The 20,602-nt window shown below is 49.3% G+C and overlaps 1 protein-coding gene across 3 annotated transcripts in view; it reads left to right on the forward strand.

The window, feature by feature from the left end:
* The first annotated feature begins 1,507 nt into the window (after positions 1-1,507).
* The window catches only part of SH3BP4 (SH3-domain binding protein 4), a 43,761-nt gene continuing 24,666 nt past the window's right edge, over positions 1,508-20,602 (forward strand). The window contains exons 1-2 of one of the 3 annotated variants that reach the window (XM_014955609.1): positions 1,508-1,915; positions 11,704-11,797. The gene's annotated coding sequence lies outside the window, so the exon portion shown is untranslated. Of the gene's footprint in view, positions 1,916-10,598; positions 10,802-11,703; positions 11,798-20,602 lie in introns of those variants that run through there. The other 2 variants (XM_014955610.1, XM_014955611.1) reach the window with 2 other exon arrangements.

The raw sequence follows: 20,602 nt of genomic DNA on the forward strand, positions 1-20,602 counted from the left end.
ACTCTCTTTCATCCCGTCCTTGGATTCACTACTTTTTTTTTTTTTTTTTTGCTTTTTCTGCTGGGAAGGTTGGCATTTTGGGTGGGTTGCATGTTTTTTGAAGCAGTCACTTGTGTCATGCCTACAAGTATCTCAAGGGAGGGTTGAAGGAGGATGGAGCCAGACTCTTTTCAGTGGTTCCCAGTGAGAGGACGAGGGGTCACTTGTGTCATGCCTACAAGTATCTCAAGGGAGGGTTGAAGGAGGAGGGAGCCAGACTCTTTTCAGTGGTTCCCAGTGAGAGGACGAGGGGCAACGTGCACAAGTTGGAACATAAAGGGTTCCACTTGAATATGAGGAGAAACTTCTTCACGGTGAGGGTGACAGAGCCCTGGGACAGGCTGCCCAGGGAGGGTGTGGAGTCCCCTTCCTTGGAGATTTTCAAGACCCACCTGGATGCCATCCTGAGTAACATGCTCTGACAAGCTCTAGGCAATCCTGCTTCAGCAGGGGAGTTGGACTGGATGATCTCTATGGTTCCTTCCAAATCTAAAATTCAGTGCAATTCAGTGTCCCACAAGCAGTATCTCATTTTTTGATGGAAACCTAGCACTGTCTACGGGCTGGCCAGTCTGCTGCTCCTCTATTACGAACCCCTTGGCCAGTGCCCCCCCACCTTCTCCCCCCACAAAATATATCTATTTTTAACCTGCCGATTTAATTTGAACTTGCGCAAGGGCGTATTTTCAGCGCCGAGAGGTAGTCATTCCCAGCTGGCGTATCAACGGGGCTGCCGGGGAGCGTAATGCTCTCATTACCGATAGAAGACAAGGAATTGTGAGTCCTAGGGCTAAATGTTCTTGCCTGCTCCTACGCCAGCAGTTGCTCCTGCTCCGCCTGGGCGAGGTGTTGCTTCAGACCCATCAGCAGGGAGGCGGAGCGCACTGCATCCCGTCTCCTCTTCCTCGGCGACGGCTTGGTTGTGTGTGCAAGGTGGTGGAGGGAACTGGGGTTATTCAGCCTGGAGAATGTGCGCTGCATCCCGTCTCCTCTTCCTCGGCCACGGCGTGGTTGTGTGTGCGCAAGGTGGTGGAGGGAGCTGGGGTTATTCAGCCTGGAGAAGAGGAGGCTGAGGGGAGACCTTATTGCTCTCTCCAACTCCCTGAAAGGAGGGTGTAGAGAGGTGGGGGTCGGTCTCTCTCCTCAAGTCACAGGCGACAGGACGAGAGGAAATGGCCTCAAGTTGCGCCAGGGGAGGTTCAGGCTGGATATTAGGAAAATTTTTTTCACTGAAAGGGTTCTCAGGCATTGGAATGGGCTGCCCAGGGAGGTGGTTGAGGCCCCATCCCTGGAGGTGTTCAAAAGCCGGGTTGATGTGGTGCTGGGAGGTCTGGTTTAGTGATGATGCTCCTTGTTTGTTGTGTGGGTGTCTATTTTTGTCAGTTAGGTTGACGGTTGGACAAGATGATCTTTAAGGTCCCTTCCAACCTAGAAGATTCTGTGATTCTGTGGATGTGAGAGCAACTTCGTAGCCTCAAACCCGGATACATTAAAATACAAAAAGGCAGAAGGTGGCTGAGTCACTTTTTATTTTTTACTTTTTTTTTTTGTTTACTCTCTCCTGTGTTTCTTCATCATCTGGGTGTTTTTGCGTAAATTATAAGGATGGTAATGCATGTCTGGCTTGCAGTCCTGTTCAACGATGGGGGGAAAGCTGCAATAATAATAATAATATGAAAGCCTTTCCTTTTCACAGTTCTCTGCAAGCTCTGAAGTTGCTTCCTCTTGCCCCCTTCTCCTGCCCCGTGGGAGGGTTGCCCTGGGGAGCATCCCGTCGTTTTTCAAGAGGGGAGATCGCTGCCTCAGAGCAAAACCAGATGTTTTTTAGCTGACTCCAGGAAACACCCTTTCAACCCAGCAAAGAAACGCGTCTGCGGTACGTAGTCCTTGGGCTGGGTTGATCATCCCGTGCTGCAGACAAGCCCCACGAAAAGCTACCTCTTCCCTCTCCCCCAGCTTGCTCTCCGGGGGTAGATCCAGCAGCCACCCTTCTCCCTTTGTGCCCGGCCATCCTGACCATGCTTTAGGCTGTTTTTTAGGGGGAAGGTGTTTGCATGGTGTGTGGCCTCGGTTGAATGACGCTGGCTGTTTCCTTAGGAACAGAAAAGGCATTTTTGGTGTTGAACAATGGTGCTTCCCCGGCTTGGTCAGTGGAGGAAAGCAAGGCAGGAGATGTTTCGTGGGTGCTGCTGCCGTTAGCTTGCTAGTGAGCTTGGTGAGGGCTTCGGGCATTGACTTGCTTGCTGTTAGCTTTGGAGGGCTCGTTGTGGCTTGTGATGTTCCTCTGCAATGGTGGCCTTCAGCTTGTTTTGCTTGGGACTGATGGCATCGCAGCAATGTAGGGTTGGGGGTGGCGGGTGGGGGGAGCACGAGCCATCTTGTGTTGAGTTAGAGGGGTTTGAACTTGGAATCAATCCATGGGTGGCTTTGGATGGACCTCTGGGCTGCAGGTTGGCATCGGTGCAGATGTGGCTTCGGCAAGCGACGGGGCTGGCTGGAGCATCATCCATCGGTTTGCTCGGTGCAGAGGAAGAGGGCGCTTGAGTTGTCCACCTAAAAAACACCTACACCAGGTAAAGGGTGGAAGAAGGGAGCAAAACAAGTTGGAATTTGAGTAACAGGGAATTGAGACCAAAGTCTCCCAGGTCTTGCATGCCTCTGGGGGTAAAAATAATCTGTTGGAGCCGGGGTCACCACTTTGTGGGAGACCTTAAAGCTTTAACTGGGGCGTTATTCCCCATGGCCGGGTTGTCATCGTCGCTTGCATCCGTTCCCAGAGCAGCTGGGGGGGACGCTGGGTCCCTCAGCACAAGGGTTATAATTAAACAAAGAGAAACTTTTCATTTTTTTTTTCTTTTTTTTTTGGTAACTGCTCCAGCTTCCAGAAAATGGCAGCTAGCTGGAGGGAGGGGAAACAAAACAAGCTTTTGCCCGGCCAGAAAAAGCGTCCCTCACCTCTGTGGCATTTCCTTGCTTTCTTTCCCCCCCAGCCCTCCCTCCCAAGCCTCTCGCATCCTGGCTGCTGCATTGAAAACCTGCCATCAGATTAGCTCTGCCGGGGTGGGGTTGCTCTCTGCCGGCCTGAGAAGCATTTCCCAGCCAGCAACACGCGTGGAAATGCTCTTCTGGCTCCCCCCAAGCACCATGCTTTTATTTTTTTTCGCATTTTCTTTTTTTTTTTCGGTGCATGTAGCTGTAGATTGAGCTGTTGTCCTAATGCACGTGGCCCAGGAGGAATGGGTCCTTGGTAATTCATCGGGCTCAGAGTTACAGAAAAAAGGCAGTGAGGGGGTACATCCCTCAAAAAAAAGAGAGGAAGAGTTGGGGGGCGGGGGGGAGGAGGGTGCATCCTGCAAAAAAGAAAAAAAGAGGAGATGCAGATTTATTGGAGCAGCCTCCAGAAAGTGGTACCTCTATAGGTGTTCACCCCTTGTTTTCTTGGACAGAAGAATAGTATTATTTTTTTTTCTGGGGAAGGGATGAAAGCACAGGGTGCAGTGCAATGGGGTAGGTTGGTTTTGGGTTGGTTTTTTTTTTGGGGGAGGGGGATTTGTTTGTGTTATTTTTTAATACCAGCTTCCCCGGACGTGGCTCCTTTCCAGCCCTTCGCGGCAGCCACCCCCCCTTGTTGGGGAGCAAAGCAGCAGGGGCCACAAAGCAAGCCTTTCTCTTGGCCTTTGTGAGGGTTTTTGCTTGGTTATCTCTGGGCCAGGGCTGCGGAGGGACAAAGTATTTACTGTCCCTGGGAGATGGCGATTAACTCGTCAGCAAAAAGGATAGCTCGTGCTGCCAGCTCTGGCCTTGACCAGCTTATCATCCTAAGAGTTACAGGCAACGTTGCTGCCTTCCTGGAGCTTATCACCTCTGTTTTGCACTGGATCCGGGGGGAAAAGATGCTCTGGGATTTGGGATATCAGGGTGGTGGGTCTCCTCCTGTGTATCCACCCACTAGAGCTTTGCCTGGATCCTCTCTGTGCAGGGTCTGTCCTGCTCAGCCTGGAGGTGAATAAAATAGATGAAGGTTTGAGGCTTTTCTGGGGTTTGTTTTGAGGTTGGTGGGTTGTTTTTGGTGGTGTTTTATTTTTTTTTTCTTGTTAAGCTGCTTGGAGCTAGTGAACCCTGCTGAGAAAGAGCTTAGTGCCCATCAGTAAGTCCTTCCATATAGTTTTTCCTGCCTCTCCTGCTGCTCCTGAGGTGTGGCCCGTGCTCCCTGGAGAGAGCTGGAGCGGCGTGCACCTGAAAGTTAATCACTGCTGAAAAACTCTTTAATTAACTCAATTAGCCAGACGGTCCATCTGGACTCTGCCAGTGCCTGGTTGAGATCCTGTGAAACAAGGTCACAGCTCCACCCTGGTGAGGGGGTGGACGTGCTGTCATCTCCAGAACATCTCAGCTCTTGGACCTGCAAGGGAATGGGAGATGAGTTTTTTTTTTTCAGGAGGTGTGTAAAAAATAATAATTAAAAAAAAAAAAAAAATTGCCAGTTGAGGCTGAGCACAGACCCCAAATGCTTTTGCTCCCTGCTGGCCTGGGGTGCCAGGGGGGCTGGCACAGGACACGTGGTGGTGGTGGCACCTGATGCAATGCCACTGCCTCACAACGTTAGCTGATTTTGGGGCTTTATGAGGGTAGCCTTGAAATCATCTGGTGGAGATAAATCCCGTTGCAAGGCTGTGCCAGAAATCCCTTGCACCAAGGGGGTTCGAAAGCCACTGAGCTGCTCAATCTCTGCTTCTGCTGGTGAGTGAGCAGGGATTGGGGGTTTTTTTGGGGGGGTTTGGTTTCTCTGCCTGTTTTTTGAGCACCGTGCCCTGCAGCGGGACACCTCCTCGGAGCCAGCACCTCTCCAGCTCTTGCTCTGCCTATTAATAGGAGCTATTAAAATGTTCACCAGATCCAGGATGCAGGACATGACCGGGCATGGAAACAGTAAGCAAAAATAAAAAAAAAAAACAAACAAAAAAAAAAAAGAAAAAAGCTTTAGCCCAGCATACCGTTTGAGTGCAGGAATGCAGGGCCCTGCAGCAGGGATTTGGGGAGCAAATTGCCCTGCAGCGGGGGGGGGTAAACTTTCCATCCCAGCTTCACCTCAGTTCCTTGACCCCTGTTTTAAACCCTCGAGTTGCAAGCATCCTTTGTGTGTGTGTGGAAAGCTCTTTGCCATCCTGCTGCTGGTTTTCCTGGTACCTGGCCCCTGGCACAGGAAGGAGGAGATGCATCCATTAGGTGATGGAGAGGGATGTGTATCCTGAAGGGTATGGGTACAGCTGAGCAGATAATTCTGGGGGGAAACTGAGGCACGGAACATGGGTGTCTGGGTTTCAAGCAGCAGTACAACCTGAGGGTTGAATCGTGGCCTCTGTGGTTACGGTGCCCGAGCCCCCAAAAATAGGATCTAAAATAACTTCAAAAGTGCATTTTGCGGGGCGGGGCAAATCACTACCCAGGTTGCCCTGCAATCAGGCAGGATAAAAAGAATAGAAATATTTGTCGCTTGGCCTGATTTTTAGGGGATTGTGACCGGGGCTGCATCAGATGGTGCCCTTGATTGGAGGGGGAAGGGGAAGCATTTTGCCTTGGGAAAGAGCAAGTGGTTTCTGGCTTAGAGCTGCTTTAAGGCAATTTAGCTTATGAAGGCAGGGGAGAGGGTAATTCCCTGCAGGGAGGTGATGCTGCCGTGTTGTTTGTATGCAGAGCACCTTCCTGGAGGCCAAGCATCCATTGCCCATCTCCCCGGAGCTCCAGGATCCCACCTGGATGGGCTGGGGAGATCCCAGCTCATCCCTGGGTCCCAAGCAGTGCAAAGGCAAAAGAGTCCAGCCATCAGCCTGATTTCTTTCTCCTTCTGTGGATGAGATCATCTGGACCCAGAGTTCTAAGTTTAACCATTATAATTCCTATATAATGCCACAAACGCTTTTTCCTCCCTTTTGCCTTCAAGTATAAAAATCCTCATCTCTCTTCCCGCACAAAAAATGTGAGTAATGTTGGAGAAATTTGGGATGAGGCCCAGCAAACAATCGGATGTCCGGCTAAGCACATCTCTGACTTCTGAACCGAAAGCTCCCAAGTGAGTAATGCAGAAGAAAGAGCAGATTTTGAAGGAATGCATTTTATGTTGCTTGCTCTGCTTTGTCCCTCTTAAAACTTCAGTCTGCAAAACTTGGAAGTGGCTTTTTTTTTAATCACCTCGGTATATTTGTTTTATGCTGAAGTACTAAGAGGTTTTATCACCTCGGCGTATTTGTTTTATGCTGAAGTACTAAGAGGTTATTAGTTGTCCCTTTGAAAACCAAGCTGACCATAGTAAGCACTAAATTTAAAAAAAAATAAAATAATGCCAGCTCTCTTGTACATACGCACGCGGTGTGTTATGGTGGATAGTCTTTACGTGGGCTCTGCAAGCCATAAATGTTGTTTACTGGGATCATATATTGGGAAAAAAGCTGAATTTGGTGTAGAAGTGGTGAGTTTGGAGGCTGAAACGGCAGTGGCTGTTGCTTTTAGTCATGATGAGTGGTGGTGACCGTCTCTCTTTTGGTTTTCTTTTCTCTTCCTGGACAGTGCCAAAAAAGTTTCTGTTTCTTTCCTGTTGATTAAGTACTTGTGTCATCTTTCTAAATATAGATCTGTCCTAGTGCGTCAGCTGTGCCTCGGATTTCACTGCTTTTATGTGGCACTTCAAGCAAGTTTTAATTCAGAAAAGAAAGTCCCATCTGCATTGGTTTGATATTTAGGCTCCCTTTTTCCATCAAAAGCGTGTCTAATTCTGGCCTGACCCTGGCCTTCTCAGAGTAAAGTCATCGAAGGCTGCATGTGGGCATCAGCTGGTCATGCTGGAGAGCATCCCTTGGCTCCTGGAAAGTTCTTGCTGCCTCTTCTCCTTGTCCTTGCAGAGCTGCCCTGGTGCCCACACCAAGATCTTCTGTCCTTCTGGGTGTGAGTTGCGTTGAGATATTGGAAGAACATGACTTCACGGGGCAAAAAATCTGTGAAAAGGAGGTTTTGTCTAGGTGAGATGGTAAAGATGGCCATGGATGGTGCCCTGGCATGTTGGTTGTACCTAGAATTGTCCTCTCCAGCCAAGAGCCTGCTGCTTCTAGGTCCCAACCTGTGTTTTAGATACAGAGCCAGAATTAAAATACGCACATCGCCATGGTTATCAAAGCAGTCTTGAAGCAGAGCTGATGGTAGGATTGAAGTTGCTTTCTACAGAAAACAAATGGAGCAGGTTCTTTGCTGCACGTGGCTGATGTTCAGCATCTCTCCCTGAATATATTGGGCTTTTAAATCTGATTTTAGTCCTTGCTTTCTAAAATGAGGCCTTCTTCTAGAGACAGCGGGCAAACTTTGGGCTTTTCTGTATCCCCCTGGTTGGCTGTCAGCAACAGCTTTGTCTTTTTTCCCTCTAATATGGGCATTTTTGTGTTGGTCTAAGCCAATGGATGATAACTCTTCACCCCTAATTCAAGCAGCATTAGTCGGAAATTTGGCGTTGGGGTCTGTTACCACAGAAAGCTCAGCAGGGATGAGCAGAGGAACCAGCTCTTGGGCTTGAACAGGAGGACTTTGAGTTCCTCTGGGGCTTGAGAAGCGAGGGCAGGTAGGTCTCCTCACGGCCTTGCCTGGGGCTGACTTCTTGGAGATGGCAGAGAAGGGAATAACTTACCCTTTGGAAATATTCCCTCCATTGGGGCTTGGTGTTACCCAATTTTTTTAGGGGATGCTCCTGCAAAGGTGGTGCGTTGCTGTGGCTCGATGCACACGTGGGAGGGTGTTTTGTGCCTGCAAGAAGTGGAATACAGAAAGTTGCAGAAATTGGCTCCACTCAACGACAAAAACTCTGCTTTAAGCAGGGGAAAAAAAAAATCTACCGTTACTTTAAGATAACTTTCAGGTGTCATTTTGTTTTGCCTGTTGACTAATGCTGAAAAAAAAAAAAAAAAAACACGTCCAAAACTCAGCCCTGCTTTGCCTGGGATTTTGAGCAAAAATGATGGAAATTAGCTTTTCTGGGCCCAACTGTCTTGCTAAAGAGAGGCATCTTTCCCTAAAATGGCTCAGCCCGGAAAAGTTGTCCACGGCAAAGAGCAGCAGCATGTTTTTGACATTGCCAGCAGTGGAGGCTGCAGTCTCGTTTCGTACCACATTAATTTTCAGAGTGTCCAGACAGGGGGCCTTGTGCATTTTTTTAACTGACATAAAACTAAACAGTTCAAAGTGCGCGACTTTTGTTTGCAGATAAACCCTTCCAATAAACGCTTTGAGCCTTAAAATGATGAAATAGGTGTCTTATCAGCCATCTGACCCGTGGTGATGGGATTGAGCGGCTTTTAACCTGGCGAGATGAGAACAACAAACTCTGAAGTGCAGACAGATGGGGTGGGTGGTGTTATTTTGGGTTTTTTCCCCTGCATGGCACTGTTGACGGTACGGAAAGTGCTGGGAGCCACTGCTTGGATTAGATCTGGCATCCCTCACCTCCAGGTTGCATTCCTTGTAGATAATTTGCAGGTTGCATGAAGCCTCCGTGCAATTTGACGGGCTTTAATTTCAGGGGTAACTAATTAAACAAGCAGGCGTGGTGTTTGCTCTTGTGTTGCATAAACACTGGCCTGTTTTGGTGTGTCTCGGGCACCCTCCTCTCTGCAAGCCATAAATGTTGTTTACTGGGATCATATATTGGGAAAAAAGCTGAATTTGGTGTAGAAGTGGTGAGTTTGGAGGCTGAAACGGCAGTGGCTGTTGCTTTTAGTCATGATGAGTGGTGGTGACCGTCTCTCTTTTGGTTTTCTTTTCTCTTCCTGGACAGTGCCAAAAAAGTTTCTGTTTCTTTCCTGTTGATTAAGTACTTGTGTCATCTTTCTAAATATAGATCTGTCCTAGTGCGTCAGCTGTGCCTCGGATTTCACTGCTTTTATGTGGCACTTCAAGCAAGTTTTAATTCAGAAAAGAAAGTCCCATCTGCATTGGTTTGATATTTAGGCTCCCTTTTTCCATCAAAAGCGTGTCTAATTCTGGCCTGACCCTGGCCTTCTCAGAGTAAAGTCATCGAAGGCTGCATGTGGGCATCAGCTGGTCATGCTGGAGAGCATCCCTTGGCTCCTGGAAAGTTCTTGCTGCCTCTTCTCCTTGTCCTTGCAGAGCTGCCCTGGTGCCCACACCAAGATCTTCTGTCCTTCTGGGTGTGAGTTGCGTTGAGATATTGGAAGAACATGACTTCACGGGGCAAAAAATCTGTGAAAAGGAGGTTTTGTCTAGGTGAGATGGTAAAGATGGCCATGGATGGTGCCCTGGCATGTTGGTTGTACCTAGAATTGTCTTCTCTAGCCAAGAGCCTGCTGCTTCTAGGTCCCAACCTGTGTTTTAGATACAGAGCCAGAATTAAAATACGCACATCGCCATGGTTATCAAAGCAGTCTTGAAGCAGAGCTGATGGTAGGATTGAAGTTGCTTTCTACAGAAAACAAATGGAGCAGGTTCTTTGCTGCACGTGGCTGATGTTCCTTCTAGATACAGAGCCAGAATTAAAATACACACATTGGTGTTGTTATCAAAGCAGTCTTGAAACAGAGCTGATGGTAGGATTGGAGTTGCTTTCTAAGAAAGCAAATGGGGCAGGTTCTTTGCTGCACGTGGCTGATGTTCAGCATCTCTCCCTGAATATATTGGGCTTTTTAATCTGATTTTAGTCCTTGCTTTCTAAAATGAGGCCTTCTTCTAGAGACAGCGGACAAACTTTGGGCTTTTCTGTATCCCCCTGGTTGGCTGTCAGCAACAGCTTTGTCTTTTTTCCCTCTAATATGAGCATTTTTGTGTTGGTCTAAGCCAACGGATGATAATTCTTCACCCCTAATTCAAGCAGCATTAGTCGGAAATTTGGCGTTGGGGTCTGTTACCACAGAAAGCTCAGCAGGGATGAGCAGAGGAACCAGCTCTTGGGCTTGAACAGGAGGACTTTGAGTTCCTCTGGGGCTTGAGAAGCGAGGGCAGGTAGGTCTCCTCACGGCCTTGCCTGGGGCTGACTTCTTGGAGATGGCAGAGAAGGGAATAACTTACCCTTTGGAAATATTCCCTCCATTGGGGCTTGGTGTTACCCAATTTTTTTAGGGGATGCTCCTGCAAAGGTGGTGCGTTGCTGTGGCTCGATGCACACGTGGGAGGGTGTTTTGTGCCTGCAAGAAGTGGAATACAGAAAGTTGCAGAAATTGGCTCCACTCAACGACAAAAACTCTGCTTTAAGCAGGGGAAAAAAAAATCTACCGTTACTTTAAGATAACTTTCAGGTGTCATTTTGTTTTGCCTGTTGACTAATGCTGAAAAAAAAAAATGTCCAAAACTCAGCCCTGCTTTGCCTGGGATTTTGAGCAAAAATGATGGAAATTAGCATTTCTTGGCCCAACTGTCTTGCTAAAGAGAGGCATCTTTCCCTAAAATGGCTCAGCCCGGAAAAGTTGTCCACGGCAAAGAGCAGCAGCATGTTTTTGACAGTGCCAGCAGTGGAGGCTGCAGTCTCGTTTCGTACCACATTAATTTTCAGAGTGTCCAGACAGGGGGCCTTGTGCATTTTTTTAACTGACATAAAACTAAACAGTTCAAAGTGCGCGACTTTTGTTTGCAGATAAACCCTTCCAATAAACGCTTTGAGCCTTAAAATGATGAAATAGGTGTCTTATCAGCCATCTGACCCGTGGTGATGGGATTGAGCGGCTTTTAACCTGGCGAGATGAGAACAACAAACTCTGAAGTGCAGACAGATGGGGTGGGTGGTGTTATTTTGGGTTTTTTCCCCTGCATGGCACTGTTGACGGTACGGAAAGTGCTGGGAGCCACTGCTTGGATTAGATCTGGCATCCCTCACCTCCAGGTTGCATTCCTTGTAGATAATTTGCAGGTTGCATGAAGCCTCCGTGCAATTTGACGGGCTTTAATTTCAGGGGTAACTAATTAAACAAGCAGGCGTGGTGTTTGCTCTTGTGTTGCATAAACACTGGCCTGTTTTGGTGTGTCTCGGGCACCCTCCTGGCTGGCAGAGGTGGGTTCCTGCACCTGGAAAGCTAACTCCCACCTGCTCACAATCTGTAATCTAAATTAAGGCAAGGACTTTGCTGCTGAAAACCACCTGAAATTAGCCACGTGGTCTTTTGTGCCTGTGTAATGAGTCTAGTGTTAAAAGCATGCTCTGAATTGAAGCAGGAATGCCTCCTGGGATGGGTCTGCAACTCACTGGATTCGCAGGTGAGATCAAATCTAAAGGCTGGGGCTTTTTGCAGCAAACTCTAATCCATGCTTTGGGCTGGAGCAGATGCCTGTCCTTGTGTCTACTTCTCGCTCATCATCTGGGGGGTTTGCACTCCCAAGTGTCATACTGCTCCCAGCGAGCTTGCCCTCTCTCCGACATGGATTTGTGGACCAGGGATTGGGTCAAACGTAGGGCATCACATGGAGCAAGCAACCCACAGTCTGGTTTAACCCCCCACCGTGTTGCCTTCCTATGAGAAGACCATCAGCTCCAGCAAATGGTTAAGCTGCTTAAACCCAGGTATCATGGGGAATCTGATTTGGAAGTGTTTACCAAGGACAAGGGCTTAAAAAAACCCAACCTCTCTGTTTTGAGGAAATGCGTTGTAATGTGCTGATTGCATTTGTTTCTGCTTAACTCAGGCTCATGATGGTTTTGGCTCCCGTCAGCATTTTCAGTGTAGCTGAAGGTATCGTGTAATCCACCAACGGATCAGTACCTGGACTAATCAGCAAGGTGTGTAAGAACATTAAATCAAGGTTAAGCTTTTGCACGAGCTCATTGCTCAAATGGGTTCTTGGGTTTGATAATCCAAAGAGGTTTTATTCATCAATCTGGCTGCTAGGTGGCTGAAAACCCCGCTTTTTTTTTTTCTTAAAATGGATCTCCTGACTGAGGTCAGGAGCGAGTCCAGCTGATGGGAGGGTGGGGGGAACCTGCAGCCATGTCCTGGCTACTTGCCTACGGGCTTACAAAGTTGCCTTTTGGGTGGCCTATGGGTGGCTGCTGTGTGCCCATCCTGCCCGTGGTATCTGCATCTTGAATGCAGCACCCTCTTTTTAAATGCTGAGCAGGTCAGGTAAGTCCAGAGGTCCAAGAAGGACCAAGTTTTGGGTTTTTTTTTTCAGCCTTTGACATTTTTTTGCATGAGGAGGTGGTCGGTGTAGGGAAGATGTCTTGGTGGAGTATTTGGGCAACTCCAACAGCGTGGAGTTGGCTATGTGTTGGTCTACGGGCAAGTTGGAGCTGGCTCATCTCTGGAGCTTTTTGTTGTCTTCTCTGTGTGTTGCTGCATCATTTGTGGTCCCAGGCTCCCCATCCAGCAGCTTGGAGTGACTTTGCTGTGCCTTCTCTTCTCTGGTCGTGCTGGTGGGACTGGTTTCCCAACGTTGCAGCTGGGAACAAAGACAGCACGTGGCTCTGCGCATTGCACCAGCAATTCAGCTGAGAACAGCTACTTCTTTCCATCAGACAAAGGCAAAATTAGCGAAGGGTGATAGAGACAGGGCTCTGAAGTGTTGATGCAGTTAAAGCTCTGTCATCATCTCCACTTAAGGCAAGCACAGCTTTTCAGGGACTCAGTTGCTTCAGCTTTTGACAGCTCTTGAAGTCCAAATTAGCATCCAGATTACCTAAGTAAGAAGACACTGCTGGGACGGTGGCCTTGGGAGTAACATGACAGTGAGTTGCCTCAAAATTTTCTCAATTAAGACCTTTTACCATTCTTGGAAGTTTTTCTTGCCCTAGTTAATTTGGCGTCTTGAGGTAGGGAGGAAGGGTTTGCATTCCCCTCTCCTCAAGTGCACCAGGTGTTAATGAGATGGTTCTTGCAGCACCCGTCGAGGCAGAAAAGCATTTCCCCCTTCCTTTATGGTTTTCTGTGGTTGCCTTTAGTCTTTTCTCTCTGTGGATGTTGCCCCACAATCTCATGGGGATCCATGAGGAGGCACCTCTTCCACCACAGAGTGTATGCAGCATCTCCTGGTGATGGTCCTAGGTGGGGAAATGGAAGTGTTTAAGAGCTGTTTAGATGTGGTGTTGAGGGATATGGTGTAGGGGAGAACTTTGTAGAGTAGGGTAGATGGTTGGACTTGATGATCCCAAGGGTCTCTTCCAACCTAGACGATTCTAGGATCTCTTCCACCACAGAGAGTGTATGCAGCATCTCCTGGTGATGGTCCTAGGTGGGGCCAGAGCACAGTGTCCATAATGTTCCTCTGTCAACTGGGAGTGAGCCACCAGTGGGCAGAGTGGCTGCTGGCAACAGCCAAAGAGCTTTTATCAGCATCCCTGCTCTGAACCAGCTCGTGCAGATGTGCCTGTAGGTTAAAGCACTGATCAGTCTGTGGTGCTTTAAAAAGAAAAAGAGAGATTTTCCTCCTCTTCCAAAGCAAGGGATGATGACTATGAGCCATGGGCGCAGGGCCCTGTTGTCAGGCAAGGCTGTTTCTTCTTCAGAAGTGTCCCCCTCTGGTCAGTGCCTGGATTGTGGCTCTGGAAATCTTAGTTTCATTCCTTTTCTGCCACTGATTGCCTGTGTGAGCTTGTGCTGTTGCTAGATCTGTCTCAAATCCAAGTTCCTGTGGTTTGAACGATGCTTGGTCCTTGCTTTTGGCCCTAAGCATCCCTCAGGAACAGTCCTGCTCAGACCATTTGCTGAGCTCTTAGGCTCCTGTAGGACTTTGGAGGGGCTGCAAGGGCTTAAGGGAAGAAGGTGCTCTCCTGGGCTCCTGTTCTCTCCAAGGGTTTTAAACCTGAGTTTTCAGCTTTTACATTTAAACCCTGGAGTTTGGTGCTGGATGTGATTCTGGGTTTTCGTACTTTCATTGGTCTCCGCAGGGACTTGGCTGGAACAGACTCCTTGCTCTGGCAGAGGAGGGTCCCTCCACAGCTCCTTGTTAAAAAAACATAATCCAGAAACACCTTAGGGACTTCCCCACCTGAGTTAGGAAGTGTTTTTTTCTTCTGGAAGAGCATTGGGTGGGCACTAGGGAGAAGGTGGGCCAGGACTGACCTCTGTCTCTTCTGATACGAGGGCTAGTGGACATCAGGCGGAGCTGGTGAAAGCCTGATCTGCTGGAGGTGGGTTTTCCACCACCTGGGTATCAGACCCGTGGAGTTCTTTGCTGAAGGACTTTGTGGAGGCAAAAAGTGTATGTGGGTTTAAGGGAGGAAGGCTGAACAAGTCCTCCCCTGGACAAGAGGTCCAGCTAAGGCTGCCAAACAGGCACAGCATCGGTCGTATTCCTTCACCGTGAGGTATGTGGGCAGATGCTGATTCTTTTTCTATTTTTATTTTATTAGTTTTGTAGCATTAAGGAGTCTGTTCTAAGGAGGACCATGCTACTGGAATGCCATCCCTCTGCCTTGTTTTGCTGGGGATGCCAGAGGGGGTCACTCATCTTGCAGCCCGTGGTAGCCTTGAAACCATGGAAGAAAGTACAACTTCATTACTTCCCTGCTGTATTATCAGGACTCTTGTGTTTGTAATGGTTTTATCAAGAATCACATGGGGTTGGAAGGAGACCTCTGGAGATCATCTAGGCCAACCCCCCTGCCAAAAGCAGGTCCACCCAGAGCAGGTTGCACAGGAACATGTCCAGGTGGGGATTGAATGTCTCCAGAGGAGACTCCACCACCTCCCTGGGCAGCCTCTGCCAGGGCTCTGCCACCCTCAAAGGGAAGAAGTTTCTCCTCATGTTTAGGTGGAACTTCTTCTATTCAAGTTTGTGCCCATTTCCTTTATTATTATTCCATTATTCTTGGTAGGCATTGCTGTCAGGTAGTAGGACTTGGGCTGTGAGCCCAGGAGCACCCTTTTTATGGCCCTGTAAACCTCATGAGGATTCCTGCTGTGTACAGCACTGCCAACACCTTCCTACACTTCCAGGCTTTTTAAACCTTTGCCACACTGGCACCATTTACAGCAATTTTTGGCTTTGAATTCACTGTGGATGCTTGAGGGTGGTACCTGCTGTACTCTGCTCGATGCCAAGGCATGCAGCTTTCCTTACCATGAGTGGTGCTCAGGCCATACCCCACCCAATCTCACTGGCTTCTGCAGTGCTTTCTCCTGGCTCGGTAGCTGATGGGATGGGACACGAGTGACCAAAAGTCAGGGAAAAGTGTAGGGTCCTGCTCCTGGGGAAGAAAAATGTCAGGTACCAGTACAGGTTAGGGGTGGACCTGCTAGAGGCAACTACTGAAGAGAAAGATCTAGGGGTCCTGGTGGACAGTAAAATGACAATGAGTAAACAGTGTGCTCTTGCGGCCAGGAAGGCCAATGGTATCTTGGGTTGCATAGGGAAGAGTGTGGCCAGCAGGTCAAGGGAAGTCATTCTCCCCCTCTGCTCTGCACTGGGGAGGCCACAACTGGAATCCTGTGTCCAGTTCTGGGCTCCCCAGTTCAAGAGCAAAGCAAGGGATGATGACTATGAGCCATGGGCGCAGGACGCCTGTTGTCAGGCAAGGCTGTTTCTTCTTCAGAAGTGTCCCCCTCTGGTCAGTGCCTGGATTGTGGCTCTGGAAATCTTAGTTTCATTCCTTTTCTGCCACTGATTGCCTGTGTGAGCTTGTGCTGTTGCTAGATCTGTCTCAAATCCAAGTTCCTATGGTTTGAAAGATGCTTGGTCCTTGCTTTAGGCCCTAAGCATCCCTCAGGAGCAGTCCCCTCAGACCATTTGCTGAGCTATTAGGCTCCTGTAGGATTTTGGAGGGGCTGCAAGGCCTTAAGGGAAGAAGGTGCTCTCCTGGGCTCCTGTTCTCTCCAAGGGTTTTAAACCTGAGTTTTCAGCTTTTACATTTAAACCCTGGAGTTTGGTGCTGGATGTGATTCTGGGTTTTCGTACTTTCATTGGTCTCCGCAGGGACTTGGCTGGAACAGACTCCTTGCTCTGGCAGAGGAGGGTCCCTCCACAGCTCCTTGTTAAAAAAACATAATCCAGAAACACCTTAGGGACTTCCCCACCTGAGTTAGGAAGTGTTTTTTTCTTCTGGAAGAGCATTGGGTGGGCACTAGGGAGAAGGTGGGCCAGGACTGACCTCTGTCTCTTCTGATACGAGGGCTAGTGGACATCAGGCGGAGCTGGTGAAAGCCTGATCTGCTGGAGGTGGGTTTTCCACCACCTGGGTATCAGACCCGTGGAGTTCTTTGCTGAAGGACTTTGTGGAGGCAAAAAGTGTATGTGGGTTTAAGGGAGGAAGGCTGAACAAGTCCTCCCTTGGACAAGAGGTCCAGCTAAGGCTGCCAAACAGGCACAGCATCGGTCGTATTCCTTCACCGTGAGGTATGTGGGCAGATGCTGATTCTTTTTCTATTTTTATTTTATTAGTTTTGTAGCATTAAGGAGTCTGTTCTAAGGAGGACCATGCTACTGGAATGCCATCCCTCTGCCTTGTTTTGCTGGGGATGCCAGAGGGGGTCACTCATCTTGCAGCCCGTGGTAGCCTTGAAACCATGGAAGAAAGTACAACTTCATTACTTCCCTGCTGTATTATCAGGACTCTTGTGTTTGTAATGGTTTTATCAAGAATCCCATGGGGTTGGAAGGGACCTCTGGAGATCATCTAGGCCAACCCCCTGCCAAAAGCAAGTCCACCCAGAGCATGTTGCACAGGAACATGTCCAGGTGGGGATTGAATGTCTCCAGAGGAGACTCCACCACCTCCCTGGGCAGCCTCTGCCAGGGCTCTGCCACCCTCAAAGGGAAGAAGTTTCTCCTCATGTTTAGGTGGAACTTCTTCTATTCAAGTTTGTGCCCATTTCCTTTATTATTATTCCATTATTGCTGGTAGGCATTGCTGTCAGGTAGCAGGACTTGGGCTGTGAGCCCAGGAGCACCCTTTTTATGGCCCTGTAAACCTCATGAGGGTTCCTGCTGTGTACAGCACTGCCAGCACCTTCCTACGCTTCCAGGCTTTTTAAACCTTTGCCACACTGGCACCATTTACAGCAATTTTTGGCTTTGAATTCACTGTGGATGCTTGAGGGTGGTACCTGCTGTACTCTGCTCGATGCCAAGGCATGCAGCTTTCCTTACCATGAGTGGTGCTCAGGCCATAACCCACCCAATCTCACTGGCTTCTGCAGTGCTTTCTCCTGGCTCGGTAGCTGATGGGATGGGACACGAGTGACCAAAAGTCAGGGAAAAGTGTAGGGTCCTGCTCCTGGGGAAGAAAAATGTCAGGTACCAGTACAGGTTAGGGGTGGACCTGCTAGAGGCAACTACTGAAGAGAAAGATCTAGGGGTCCTGGTGGACAGTAAAATGACAATGAGTAAACAGTGTGCTCTTGCGGCCAGGAAGGCCAATGGTATCTTGGGTTGCATAGGGAAGAGTGTGGCCAGCAGGTCAAGGGAAGTCATTCTCCCCCTCTGCTCTGCACTGGGGAGGCCACAACTGGAATCCTGTGTCCAGTTCTGGGCTCCCCAGTTCAAGAGGGACAGGGAACTACTAGAAAGAGTCCAGCGAAGGGCAACAAAGATGATTCAAGGATTGGAGCATCTCCCTTATGAGGAGAGACTGAGAGAGCTGGGACTCTTTAGTCTGGAGAAGAGAAGGCTGAGGGGAGACCTTATCAACGCCTACAAGTATCTCAAGGGAGGGTTGAAGGAGGAGGGAGCCAGACTCTTTTCAGTGGTTCCCAGTGAGAGGACGAGGGGCAACGGGCACAAGTTGGAACAGAAGAGGTTCCACTCAAATATGAGGAGAAACTTCTTCACGGTGAGGGTGACAGAGCCCTGGAAGAGGCTGCCCAGGGAGGGTGTGGAGTCCCCTTCCTTGGAGATTTTCAAGACCCGCCTGGATGCTCCTGAGTAACATGCTCTGACAAGCTCTAGGCAATCCTGCTTCAGCAGGGGAGTTGGACTAGATGATCTCTATGGTCCCTTCCAACTCTAAAAAATTCAGTGAAATTCAGTGAAAATCAGTCGGGTGGGTGTTGGGTGGTTGGAGCCTGTGCTTGGCAGCAAGCAGGAAGGAGGTCCTGCGGGGAAAGCTCGTTCCCTTCCCCCAAAGACTAATCTATATTTGAGTCCTTTGAAAGTCAGCGCAGGAGATGGATTGCCAGTGGGACTCGTGCTCCAAAGTCCTTGCTATAAAAGGAAACTTTCCCATCCTTCCTGCTTTGCTGGCAAAGGGTGACATTCCCATCAGGGAGGTTGTAATGGACACAGGGTGCCAGCAGACACCCGCAACACTCGCTCAGCTATAATTACTATATTATTTATTTTTTTTTTTTCTCCCTGTCTTCTACCTCTGCCCCATCAAACCTGCCATGTTTGGCTTGCCCTCGCTTGGCGGTGGGCTCAGCTGGCAGGAGTGGGGCCAAGCTGAAGCTCGTGGGCAGGTTCTGCACCTGGGCTGGAACAGTCCTCACCACCAATACAAACTAGGGGGTGAGGGATTGGAAAGCAGCCCTGAGGAAAGGGACTTGGGGGTGCTGGTGGAGGAGAAGCTGGACATGAGCAGGCAGTGGGCAGCTGCAGCCCAGAAGGCCAATCCCATCCTGGGCTGCATCAAAAGATGCGTTGCCAGCAGGTCCAGAGAGGGGATTCTGCCACTTTACTCTGCTCTGGTGAGACCTCACCTGGAGTATTGTGTGCAGGTCTGGAGCCCTCAATATAAGAAGGACATGGACCTGATGGAGAGGGTCCAGAGGAGGGCCACAAGGATGATCAGGGGGATGGAGCACCTCTGCTACGAGGACAGGCTGAGGGAGCTGGGGTTGTTCAGCCTGGAGAAGAGGAGGCTCCGGGGAGACCTAATAGCAGCCTTCCAGTACCTGAAGGGAGCCTACAGGAAGGCTGGGGAGAGCCTGTTTAGAAAGGCCTGCAGTGACAGGACGAGGGGCAATGGCTTCAAGCTGGAGGGGAACAGATTTAGACTGGAGATGAGGAGAGGGTTCTTCACTGTGAGGGTGGTGGAGCACTGGAACAGGTTGCCCAGGGAGGTGGTTGAGGCCCCTTCCCTGGAGATATTCAAGGAGAGGCTCGACGAGGCCCTGGGCAACCTGGTCTAGTTGGGGGTGTCCCTGCTGACTGCGGGGGGGTCGGACTAGATGGCCTTTGGAGGTCCCTTCCGGCCTGGGCAATTCTATGATTGTATGATTCTATGCATTTTCCATGAGGCTTGGAGGGGACGGCGTAGCGTGGGGTTGTCTTCTCCTCCCAGCTCTGCTGCCCCTGGGATGCTTGAGCCAGGGATGCAAGTGTCAGCATCCCCCCTGCTTGCCACACGTGGTGGGCATCAGGTCAGAAAGCAAACCCCAGGGAATCGAAGGCTCTGTTGGAAGGGTTGGTAGGTAGGTCCTGGTATTTCTGCAGGTCCCTTCTTGTTTGCTATAAAAGGGACTAAAATGACACGTGTCTTCTGATCTGGCACGTTGGCAGCTCCGAGGCTTGTTCCGGGATGTACGTGGGTTCATGCCAACGTGCTTTTTCTGGTACAAAGAGCTTGTGTTTTGTGTTGTCTTAAGGGGTGGTTTGGGTTGTTGTGTGTTTTTTTTAAATATTAAACATTGGCTTTGGAAACACAAGTAGTAACATAGGAGGAGGAGATAAGATAAAGGCGACAAGGCCAGGAATCACTAGGGTGTCTGGCATTGCTGGCATCAAATGTGCAAAATGCTTTGCCCAGGATTCTGGAGGGGAAAGAAACAACCACAAAATAAAAACAGCAGACAGGTCTTCCCCACCCCATCTTCACCAGAAAAGCTCAAACTGCCTCATCAGCTCCCTGATGGCTGCAATCATCGGCTCCCTTGGGGCTGGGGTGTCCCCTGGGTTTCCAGGACAAGTGTCTTCTGCTGCTGCTTCTGTGGTCTTCTGTGGTTGCTTAAGATTTTTTGTGACTGTGATAAAAGCAATGTTTTCAGTAAATTCATTATGTTGGATGGATGTCCGCTGTGGGTAGTGCTGTGACTCTGGGAAATTCATTTCTAGTTACAAAGTGTTAAATTGAGTGGTATTTAAGCGAAGGTGACTGTTTTTAAAAGAAACCTCCAAAAACGCGCTTCTGTGTTTGTAGGAGAGCCAGGGGAGCTTGACTTTGGAAAAGGAAATGGCAAATTAAAAGCCATTAGCGACAAGTGTCTGGAATTAGTCTTGCCTGTGGCCTGGGAAGAGGATGACAAGTGACTGATAAGAAGCTCTTTTTTTCTTTTTCCACCTTTCAGTTTGTTGCCGAGGGCGGGTGGAGGATTTCCACTGAACTTCCACCACATGCTTTAGGGCTTGGTGGGCTTTTTGTGCATTACCCAGGGAGGACAGGGACACAGTTAATGGTAGTTATTGCAATGCCGAGGGTGAGTGGAGGATTTCCACTGAACTTCCACCACATGCTTTAGGGCTTGGTGGGCTTTTTGTGCATTACCCAGGGAGGACAGGGACACAGTTAATGGTAGTTATTGCAAGGTTGACCCATCTTGTGTCACGGTAGCTCCTCTTCCTGATGCTTCCCATGGACACGTGTGTGTGCAGGGGTGAGATGGACCCTGCTGGGCTCTGGGGTGGGCAGGAATGTGCCATGAGTCCTCCCCACCTC

The sequence above is a fragment of the Calidris pugnax genome, unplaced genomic scaffold (assembly GCF_001431845.1).
Source record: "Calidris pugnax isolate Ruff unplaced genomic scaffold, ASM143184v1 scaffold210, whole genome shotgun sequence".
In the NCBI taxonomy this organism is placed as follows: domain Eukaryota; kingdom Metazoa; phylum Chordata; class Aves; order Charadriiformes; family Scolopacidae; genus Calidris; species Calidris pugnax.